At 42.6% G+C, this 6,968-nt stretch overlaps 1 long non-coding RNA gene across 1 annotated transcript in view; it reads left to right on the top strand.

Moving 5' to 3' along the window:
* Nucleotides 1-6,968, top strand: part of LOC107667697 (uncharacterized) — a 15,941-nt gene that overhangs the window by 7,789 nt on the left and 1,184 nt on the right. The window lies entirely within an intron of this gene.

The raw sequence follows: 6,968 nt of genomic DNA on the forward strand, positions 1-6,968 counted from the left end.
GAAATATAGACTAGAAAAGATATTTACACTTGCTCTGTCCTACGTCCATGACACTGACTCAGTGCGGAGTTGCCAGTTTTAATCTTAACAGCTCTTAACGCCGAATGTGCACTTGGATGGTTAGATACATGATGGGCTAGTATAAAAAAATAAAATAACTTAAGGTCTTTCCAGCATTAGGGTAATCCTGCTTTTTTTTTTTTTTATAATCTTGTCTCAGTTAAAAATGTGACTGGTAAATGATAAAGAATGATAGCCCCTTTTGTATTGCATTGCATTGCATATGACAGATTGATAAAAAGACATGCTATTTATGACTGGATGTAACTTTTGATACTTCACGATAAAAGTGGCTCTCCGATTGACTTTGCCCTATCAGTGCGGCTCCCATGAAAAAAATAGTGAAGACCACTGGCGAAGACAGAGAAGACAGAACGCGCACTGTTTATTTTCTTTATTATGCAAAAGCACAAAGTTTTGTTGTTACTGTGCTTACCTACTTACCATCTGGCGCTACGGACCCAGTGGTCCCTGGCCTCTACAACCATCCTCTTCCATGCTTGCCGCTCGAAATTGGGCCGCAACCCTACGCTTCTCATATGCCTCCTCACTGTATCAGCCCATCGGTTTCTAGGCCTTTCCCTTGGCCTAATACAGAAAGGCTGTGCCCCGAATACTCTCTGTGCCAGTCGTTCCTCTCCCATCCTTCGAAGGTGCCCATACCACCGGAGATTGGTAGCTGAAGTTTAACAAATGTTGATAGTGATGCCTCCTGATACAGTGCTCTCAGCTCCTCATTCCTTCTCATCCTCCAATGTCCACCCTCATTCACAGGTCGAAATATTCTCCTTAGTAATTTCCGCTCGAACATATCCAACATGTCTGCGGACTTTTGGGTAAGGACCCAGGTCTCACTCCCATATGAGACTACAGGTCTACTGAGGGACTTATACATTCTGAGTTTGGAGTACCATGAGAGACTACAGCTTTTAAAAAGGCTACTGAGGGCAAGGTAGCTCCTATTACCAGCTGTTATTCTTCTCTTGATCTCACCAGTCTCAGAGCACTCAGCACTAACAGAGGACCCCAGATACACAAAGTTCTGTACTACCTCATATTCATGTTCACCCAATTTGAGGGCTCGCCTTCATTCCGGGTGTCTGGTAGTTTTCATCACTTTTGTTTTATCAACATTGAGTTTCAAGCCCGCTGGGTGACACTCTTCTTCTATCCTTCCCAATGCTATAGGCACATTCCTTTCTGTCCTACCCACCACGTCCAGGTCATCCGCGTAACCGAGCAGTTGCACAGATTTATTAAAAATCGTACCTCTTTGGATATCCATGCCAGCCATCTGAACAACCTTCTGCAATACAATATTAAAGAGTAAAGGTGCGATAGGATCACCTTGCCGCAGCCCATTAAGGACTGAGAAAGGGGTTGACACCTGTCCATTTCCCTTAACTCTACTCTGGGTTCTTTGCATTGTCATCCTTGTCAATCGTATTAATTTCTTTGGAAAACCCATCTTGTTCATAGCTCGGTATAAGAATCTCCTGTGGACACTATCATAGGAAGTAACTCCGAACTCCCAAGCTTTCTCACACATTTGTCGAAGAGTAAAAATTTGGTCAATTGTCGACCTATTAGCTCGGAAACCACACTGATAATCTTCTATCAGACGTGCATCAATTGGTGTTAGACGATTGTACAGCATTATAGACAATACCTTGTATGCTACACACACAAGGCTGATCCCTCTGTACTTCTTGCAGACGGCATTGTCTCCCTTTTTTAAAATTGGGACAATAACTGCTTCATTCCACTCATAATAAAATTATGCCATGCCTCCACAATCACTTCATGCAATGCTTCCACAACTGAATCCCCCCCGTACTTGAGGAGTTCACCGGGTATGCCATCTATCCCACCTGCCTTGAAATTCTTTAGGGTCCTTAATACAGTTTTTGTTTCCTCTAATGTTGGCAGGAATTGATCCTCCCCTTGATTCCTTTCCATTTCCAGTTCCTCTTCTCTTTCCTCATTCCTCTCTTCCACCCTGGTGTTCAGCAGGTTATTAAAGTGTTCAATCCATCACTGTAATATGTCTTCTGTTCCCATCAGTAGGTTCCCCTGCTCATCCTTTATTCCTAGATTACCAAATTGTTATCCATTTTTAGATTCCTTAATCCCCCTATAGATTTTCCTAGCTTCGTTATTTCTTCTTCGATTTTCTAGCTCTTCGATTCTACTGGTTAGATATTCCCTCTTCTTTCTCCTAAATCTTCTTTTCGCAATTCTTCTAGCTTCCAGGTATTCGTTCTTAATTAGTCTGGTCGGACATATAATCCATCTTTCTCTAAGTCTATTTATATCCTACTATAGTGTATAGTCTATTCTACTGTTTAAGACGTTCCCACTTCCTCTCAACCGGTAACTCAGCTGGGTAAAAAATGCCATTGTCACTCCTCAGTTGCAGTTCAGACCTAAGCTTCCTCTCTACACCCTCCTGGTACCTAACCCTAGTTTCCTCATCCTTTAACTTGGATATGTTCCATTTAGGTGTAGACTGTTCTAGATTTCTCCATTTCTGCATGCTCAGTCTTTGACAGCACTTTGCACCACTGGGAAGTGGTCAGATTCAACATTCGGCCCTCTATACGATCTGACATCCTTCACACAGGTAGCATGTCTTCAGTCCACAATTATGTGAACTATCTGATTACAAGTGCCTCCACCAGGGGACTTCCATGTCTGCTCGTGTATGTTCTTGTGGGGGGAAAAGGTGATCATCAGCCGACATTGTTTGGACGCCGCAAAACTGATCATGCGCTCTCCATTATCACTTGAAACCTCATGAAGGCTGTGTCTACCTATTATTATTGGCCGGTAAGCTTCTTCTTTTCCAACTTGGGCATTAAAGTCCCCCAATACAATCTTCATATCATATTCCGCCGTACGATTGTAAGCCTGCTCTAACACACTCAGAAATCATCTTTCTCCTCCATAGTTTTATCCTCTGTTGGGGCGTGGGCATTGACTAGGGTGATGTTACAGAATTTTCCTTTCAATCTCAGTGTGCAAAGACGATCAGAAATTGCCTCAAAATTCAAAATCGCACTTTTCAATCTTGTTTTTAGAATGAATCCAGTCCCAAAATGATGTGGGCCATCACTACCACTATACAAGAGGGTTTAGTCTTTCCCCCGCACCATTCCTTTCCCACTCCATCTAATCTCTTGTAAAGCTATTACATCACAGTTATACTTATCACATTCTCTAGTTAGTTCTGTGAGGGCTCCAGGTCTATACAAAGTTCTTACATTCCATGTTCCTAAAGAGTCCGGACTTCTTCAGTCCAGGTTTGTATTTTCCAATTGTCCGTCCAATTCCGAGGCTTGGTTGCATATTCGTAACATATTTATTTTCCGGGATGGGGTTGTTAACCCCAAGGCCATCCCCCAACCTGGAAGACCAGCAGGTTTTTATCGGGGCCCTGACCCCCTAGCTAGTTTTGGTCCACCCCGAGTATTTCATTTCCTCGGTACCACCCATATCTGGGAGGCGTTCCCTAATCCGCCACCTGGGGAGGCGCCCGATGGGGGACCAGTTGTTATTGTGAGTGTACACAAATAAAAGTAGACACTTAACAGTTTCGAATGATGTATAACACTTATTTGTGTGACAAAAATCGACAAGTGTATTTTTAGTGTCTTTCACACTGATCTTAAAAAAAGTAAGCTGGTCGCGCTGGCGTGACCGTCGACCCCAGGGAGTTAAGTCTCCCCAACTAAGCAAGCAAGAGGCAACAGCGGCAAGGGACCAACACTCCATCGGTGACAGAAATGGAGAAAAAAACCTTGGGAGAGACCAAGCTCAGTCGGGGGGCCAGTTCTCCTCTGACGAAGACAAAACCAGCAGTTTGTTCCATGCAGCAGCAAAGTCAGATTGTGCAAAGGACTCATCTGGTTCCCGTGGTCTTGTCCCGATGGCCGTCTAGGTGACGAGGTCTTCACTAGGGATCTGTCTCTGGTGCTCATCTAGTTGTCCTGATCTCCGCTGACATTCAGGGCTGTAGAGGTCATCTCTAGGTCCTGATATACCATCTGGGCTGGATACGGACTGGATCCGGGTGACTGCAGTGACCATCTGATCTGGATACAGACTGGATCTGGTGGCTACGGTGACCTCGGAATAAGAACGAAACAGACTAATATTAGCATAGATGCCATTCTTCTTATGATGTAGCATGTACATCAGATATTATGGGAAGTGTTCCCGGTTCCAGTTGACTTAATTAATGCAGCCTAACAATCCTTTAACGGATTTGAATATTAGAAATGTGTTCGTGTGTTATGTGTAAGCCAGGTTAAAGAGATGGGTCTTTAACCTAGATTTAAACTGACAGAGTGTCTCTGCCTCCCGAACAATGTTAGGTAGATTGTTCCAGAGTTTGGGTGCTAAATAGGAAAAGGATACGCCGCCCGCAGTTGATTTTTATATTCTAGGTATTAAAAAATGGTCATAGTTTTGAGAACGCAGCGGACGTGGAGTACTATAATGTGATAAGAGCTCACTCAAGTACTGAGGTGCTAAACCATTGAGGGCTTTATAAGTAATTAGCAAGAATTTGCCGCTCCCAAACACCTCCCATATACAAAGCAGCAGGTGAATTGAAAGTATCAGTAGCAAGTAATCTGACATTTTTTTGTTGATTACAGTCATTTAAGGCCTTCTGCAACTCACGTAGTCCTCCAACAAAATCAGTCTGATTATCCGATCTTATCTCAGAGGACGGGCCTCTCCTAGCAATAAACCTTTGTAAGGCATTGATAAAGAAATCTGTGTTGAGAGTGTGCACTACTTCTAAATGGATTGCTCTCATAGTGCACAAGCATCCATACCTCTTTCGCTCACTGTGTCCCTTCTTAATCAAGAATGGTCCAAAATAGGCTGCGTCCAAATGAGTGAACGGAGGTTTTCCCGGTATCACTCTAGAATTAGGGAAGTCTACCATTAACTGATCCTGGGGTTTAGCTCTTAGCTTGCGAGACTGCAGACATGATTTAAAGGGGTCATGAACTGCCTTTGTTTTTTTATTTTTGTACTGTTCACTGAGGACCACTTATAATGTTATCAATTTTTACATCAAAAAACATCGTAATTTAGAAGTAATAAGATATTTTCTGTCCTGTTTTAACCCACCTCATCAGAACGCTCTGTTTGAATAGGCGTGGCAGATTGTAGACTCGGATGTAAATGCCCATGCTATGATTGCCTAATAGTTGTGTATGTTTGAAAGTGTACATTCCTCATAGATGGACTCTGCTGTGATTTAGGTCAAAAACGCATAAATAACTCAATACATATTAAACAATCTGTGAGACGAGACAAAGCATTAGTGACCATGTAATGAAAACAGTTAATCCACACTTTTGTGTTGTGACAGAGTCGGATCCAATATAGTCGGCACGGCATTGTCTTTTAGTTTCAATCTTTCTGAAAATCCAGGGTCGAATTGTGCCTTGTTTGAAAACGAATCCACAATAAAATGAAGTGAACAAAGAACCTAGTTCTTACCAACACGGCCTGGAACTTCATTAAAAATAAAGTTCTTCCACTCTTTCCTAATGTTGTGATCTGAAGGAAGGCAATCCATCCAAATACTGTTTTTTTTTTGTTTTTTTCCACAACTTGGCACTGCACAGCATCTTTTTTGTCTTCAGAGCCAGCTTGCCTCTCTCCTAAACACTACATGTGAGAATTGGTGGACGGGGCTAAACAGGCAGGGATGTAGAAGCAGGCGGTGATCTTCTTCTGCAGAGGTGGTGTTTAGCCATACTATTACATCAAAGAGTGGTACATTACACAAGCTGTCGTTTTGGCAAGCTGTCTTCAATATAAGATGTTTTTAGCCTAACGACAAAGTTTTGACTTCTGAAACTTACAAGATGCTTTTATAGTATTTATAGTAGTAGTTATAGTTCATAGCTCTTATGCCAAAAGATCAAGGGAATTTTGGTTTCTTAGTTCATGACCCCTTTAACCCTCAAGCATCCTTCGTATAGCAGCCCTTAATTGGTCCTTTGTGGGCTCTTAGGTGTGATTTTTTTTTTTAAATAAACATCTTATCATACCTTTGATAAAACAAAAAATATCAATTTATGCAATTTTTTGTGATTTTTTAAATTTACCTCTAAAAGTACTATATTTTTATGTAAAATATGCTTATTTTATGTTATATTTCATATTTATTTTACTTCAGTAAAAAAAATATTCATTCCAGTAAGTTCAGACAGCCAAAACCTAATATTTTGGGGACACTGGTTGTTACGGGGCTGACGAGACGTGAGACGTGCGGATCCATGTGCAAAGCTTCATTCTGGAGACGTGGTCAGAAACAGGCATAAATCAAACATTGGAGAACAGGTATGTAAGAGACAAGGCATGGGCAGTCCGGTAAACAGTGAGGGTCAATCGACAATGAACATAATCCAATAGGACGAGACTAGAGAGATAATCCAGGTACAAAGTAAAGGTCCAGGCAGGGGCAAACAGTATCCGAACAGGGCAAGACGAGAGAGGTAATCCAAAGTGCACAGGCAAAGATCAGAACACGAGGAATCAGACAAGGCAAGACTAGGCTAAGACTATGAAATTTCAAGTAGGCTCCGTAATGAAGCTATCACAACTAGCGATATGCGCATACAATACTCGGCAGTTTGAAAGGGATCTGAGTGAGTGTTATATAGTGAATGTGTGATTGGTTACAGCTGTGTGCAATCAGTGCTGTGTGCAATCGACGGGACCGAAGATCCCCCCGGCGGAGCAGAAGACCACCAGAGCAGGACAGAAGACCACCAGACTGGAGCAGACGGAGCAGAAGACCACAAGAGCCAGACAGCAGACCACCACGGCGGAGCAGAAGACCACCAGAGCCAGACAGCAGACCACCACGGCGGAGCAGA

The sequence above is a fragment of the Sinocyclocheilus anshuiensis genome, unplaced genomic scaffold, assembly GCF_001515605.1.
Source record: "Sinocyclocheilus anshuiensis isolate Anshui unplaced genomic scaffold, SAMN03320099.WGS_v1.1 scaffold2269, whole genome shotgun sequence".
NCBI classification, from domain to species: domain Eukaryota; kingdom Metazoa; phylum Chordata; class Actinopteri; order Cypriniformes; family Cyprinidae; genus Sinocyclocheilus; species Sinocyclocheilus anshuiensis.